The following is a 4,905-nucleotide window of genomic DNA, read 5'->3' as shown; positions in this document are numbered from 1 at the left end:
GGTGGGAGTATCACCTGAGCCCTGAAGGTCGAGGCTGCAGTGAGCTAAGATTGTGCCAATGCACTCCAGCCTGGGAAACTGGAGTGAGATCCAGTCTCAGAGAGAGAGAGAGAGAGGTCTGTCTCTGAAAAAAAAAAAAAAAAACTAAAATAATTTAAAAATAAAAAGATATGAACTACTGATACATGCTATAACATGGATGAACTTCAAAGACATGACCACATATTATATTATTCCATTCTATGAAAGTCCAGAAGCAGGCGCAGGTGGCAGTGAGCTGAGATCACCATTGCACTCCAGCCTGGGCGACAGAGCCAGACTCTGTCTCAAAAAAAAAAAAAAAAGAAAGAAAGAAAGAAAAAAGAAAAAAAAAGTCCAGTATAGAAAAACCTATAGAGACAGAAGGTAGATTTGTGGTTATTAAGGTTGGGTGGTTGGAGGATGAGGGATGAGGGAATGATAACTAAAGGATATGGTTTCTTTTTTTTCTTTTATTTAAGAATTTGATTTTCTTTATTCCCCTTTTCTTGTTTTTCTTTTGTATTTCTTTGCTGTGTCCCCAGCTTACTGAGGGGTTTCCTTCTGAAGTGACTCAAATATCCCGACTGTCACGATGGTGGCATATATCTGGTAATATACTAAACACCATTGAATTGTACACTTTAAATCAGTGAGTTGTATGGTATGTAAATTACATCCCAATAAAACTATTTTTTAAAAACAGTAAATCAAAATCAAAATTACAAAATAGGCCAGGCACAGTGGCTCACAGGTGTAATCCCAGCACTTTGGGAGGCCAAAGCAGGAGGATCACTTGAGCCCAGGAGTTCGAGACCTATCTGGGCAACATGGTGAAACCCTGTGTCTACAAAAAAATAGAAAAAATTAACCAGGTGTGGCCGTGCCCATGGTCCCAGCTACTTGGGAGGCTGAGGTGGGAAGATCACCTCAGCCCAGGAGGCTGAGGATGCAGTGAACCGTGATTGAGCCATTGTACTCCAGCCTGGGTGACAGAGCAACACTGTCTCAAGATTAAAAAAAAAAAAAAATTATATCTCAACTGGAATGTTAGTATTTCATACCAAAACTTACTGGATGTAGCAAATCAGTATTTTGAGGTAATTTTTATTCATAAGTGGATTAAGTTGGGTTGTTTTGGGTTTTTGTTTGTTTGTTTGTTTTAAGACGGAGTCTCCCTCTGTCGTCCAGGCTAGAGTGCAGTGGCATGATCTCGGCTCACTGCAACCTCTGCCTCCCAGGTTTGAGCAATTCTCCTGCCTCAGCCTCCCAAGTAGCTGGAATTACAGGCACCTGCCATCATGCCCAGCTAATTTTTGTATTTTTGTAGAGATGGGGTGTCACCATGTTGGCCAGGCTGGTCTCAAACTCCTGACCTAAAGTAATCTGTCTGCCTTGGCCTCCCAAAGTGCTGGGATTATAGGCATGAGCCACTGAGCCCGGCCACTGGATTACATTTTAAAAAAGAAAAGCCCTCAAATGGCTGATTCCACATCTGGGACAGAAAATTTATAATACAAACCTGGGACAACTTGCCAGGATACTATCAGGAAGGCAAAGGAGTCACCTTGAAGGGGCTCCCACTGGCCAAACGAGATAGTTTGAGCATCAGAAACAATAATGAGTGTAATTGATTGAAATATGTAAAATATATATGTGAGCCCACAGAGATAATTTTAATAACCCTTACCATGCTAGAGCACCATCTCATAACTCTGCAAACTGATAAATGGAAAGAAACATTTATCATGGCATTTCTGTCCCCAGGCAGAACCCCAAGGTCACCAAGTAATTAATGGAGAATACTTTGTCTCCATCAAAGAATGCCAGACAAAAAAGTACAAAAAGAATGAGAGAATGAGAAAATCAACATTTTGCCACTGCAGCCTCCACCTCCCGGGGTTCAAGCAATTCTCGTGCCTCAGCCTCTGGAGTAGCTGGGATTACAGGCATGAGCCACCACACCCAGCTGATTTTTGTATTTTTTTATTTTTTTTTATTTATTTTTTATTTTTTATTTTTTTGAGACAGAGTCTCGCTCTGCCGCCCAGGCTGGAGTGCAGTGGCGTGATCTCGGCTCACGGCAAGCTCCGCCTCCCGGGTTCACGCCATTCTCCTGCCTCAGCCTCCCGAGTAGCTGGGACTACAGGCGCCCGCCACCTCACCCGGCTAGTTTTTTTTTTTTGTATTTTTTAGTAGAGACGGGGTTTCACTGTGTCAGCCAGGATGGTCTCGATCTCCTGACCTCGTGATCCGCCCGTCTCGGCCTCCCAAAGTGCTGGGATTACAGGCTTGAGCCACCGCGCCCGGCCGATTTTTGTATTTTTAGTACAGATGTGGGGGGGGGGTCTCACCATGTTGACCAGGTTGGTCTTGAATTCCTGACCTCAGGTGATCCATCTGCCTCAGCCTCCCCAAGTGCTGGGATTACAGGTGTGAACCACTGCACCTGGACTTGCTCTCCCCACTTCTATTCAACATTGTAGAAGAGGTTCTAGCCACAGCAATCAGGCATGAAAAAGAAATAAAAAGGCACTCAGATGGAAAAAAGAAGGAAAACTATCTCTATTTGCAGATGACACAGTCTCAAATGTAGAAAATCCTAAGAAATTTGCTAAAAAAACAATCAGAACTAAGGAACAAGTTCAGAAAAGTGTCAGGATACAAAATCAACATGCCAAAGTCAGTTATATTTCTTTTTTTTTTTTTTTTTTTTTTTTTGAGACGGAGTCTCGCTCTGTCGCCCAGGCTGGAGTGCAGTGGCCAGATCTCAGCTCACTGCAAGCTCCGCCTCCCGGGTTCCCGCCATTCTCCTGCCTCAGCCTCCCGAGTAGCTGGGACCACAGGCGCTGCCACCTCGCCCGGCTAATTTTTTGTGTTTTTAGTAGAGACGGGGTTTCGCCGTGTTAGCCAGGATGGTCTCGATCTCCTGACCTCGTGATCCGCCCGTCTCGGCCTCCCAAAGTGCTGGGATTACAGGCTTGAGCCACCGCGCCCGGCCTGTCAGTTATATTTCTATACACTAGCATTGAAGAATCCAAAAATCAAATTAGGACAACAATCCCATTTATAATAGCAGCAAAACCAAAGAATGCCTAGGAATAAATTTAAGAAAAAAGCACAAGATTTGTACACTGAAAACTATAAAACACTGTTGAAAAAACTTTAGATCTAAAAAATGGAAAAATATATACGTTCGTGGATTGGAAAACAAACATTGTCAAGATGGTAATACTCCCCCAATTCACCTACAGATTCAATGGAATCCCTATCAAAATCCCAGGTTGTTTTGCAGAAATAGATAATTTAATCATAAAATTCATAGGAAAACGCATAGGACTCAGAATAGCCAAAAAAAAAAAAAATATTGAAAAAGATCAAAGCCGGACGCGGTGGCTCAAGCCTGTAATCCCAGCACTTTGGGAGGCCGAGACGGGCGGATCATGAGGTCAGGAGATCAAGACCATACTGGTTAACACGGTGAAACCCCGTCTCTACTAAAAAATACAAAAAATTAGCCGGGCATGGTAGCAGGCGCCTGTAGTCCCAGCTACTCGGGAGGCTGAGGCAGGAGAATAGCGTGAACCCGAGAGGTGGAGCTTGCAGTGAGCTGAGATCTGGCCACTGCACTCCAGTCTGGGCGACAGAGCAAGACTCCGTCTCAAAAAAAAAAAAAAAAAAAAAAAGGAAAAAGATCAAAGTTGGAGGACTCACATGTCCCGATTTCAAAACTTACTACAAAACTACAGTAATCAAGACAGTGCCGTACCGTCATAAGGATAGGCATATGCATCAATGAATGGAACAGAATTAAGAGCTCAGAAATAAACCCTTACATTTGTGGTCAACTGATTTTGATAAGCGTGCCAAGACAATTACATGGGGAAAGAGCAGTCTCTTCAACAAATGGTGCCGAGACAATTGGATATCCCCATGCAAAAGAATGAAGATGGACCTCTTCCTCACACAACACACAAAAATGAACTCAAACGGATCATGGCCTGAGTGTAAGGACTAAAACTGGAAAATTCTTAGAAGAAAATATAAGAGTATGTCGTTGTTACCTTGGATTTGGCAATGGTTTCTTAGACACAATAACAAAAGTACAAATGACAAAAGAAAAAAATAAACTGCGCTTCCTCAAAATTAAAAACTTTTGTGCTGCAAATGATCAAGAAAGTAAAAAGACAATCCACAAAATGGAAGAAAATATTTGCATATTACATATCTATAAGGAACCTGTATCTAAAGTACCTAAAGGGCTCAATAATAAAAAGACAACCCAATTTAAAAATGGGCAAAGGAGGCCGGGCGCGGCAGCTCATGCTTGTAATCCCAGCACTTTGGGAGGCCAAGGCAGGTGGATCACCTGAGGTCAGGAGTTCGAGACCAGCCTGACCAACATGGTGAAACCCCGTCTCTAATAAAAATATGAAAATTAGCTAGGCATGGTGGTGGATGCCTGTAATCCCACCTACTTGGGAGGCTGAGGCTGGAGAATTGCTTGAACCTGGGAGGTGGAGGTTGCAGTGAGCCGAGATCACGCCATTGCACTCCAGCTTGGGCGACAGAGTAAGACTCTGTCTCAGAAAAAAAAAAAAATGGGCAAAGGATTTGATAGACATTGCTTCAAAGAAAATATGCAAATAGCCAACAAATACATGGAAAGATGCTCAGTATCCTTACTTGTCAGGGAAATGCAAATCCAAACCAAAATGAGATACCACTTCACATCCGCTAAGATGGCTAGAATCAAAATAATACACGCTGGTGAGGATGCAGAAAAATTAGAACCTTCCTACATTGCTAGTGGCAATGTAAAATGCTGTGGCAGCTGTGAAAAACAGCCTGGCAGTTCTTCCAAAGGCTAAACACTGAGTTACTATA

Source organism: Macaca mulatta, chromosome X (assembly GCF_049350105.2).
Source record: "Macaca mulatta isolate MMU2019108-1 chromosome X, T2T-MMU8v2.0, whole genome shotgun sequence".
Lineage (NCBI taxonomy): Eukaryota > Metazoa > Chordata > Mammalia > Primates > Cercopithecidae > Macaca > Macaca mulatta.
The sequence above is the reverse complement of the archived record's forward strand: the minus strand, read 5'-3'. Positions refer to the sequence as shown.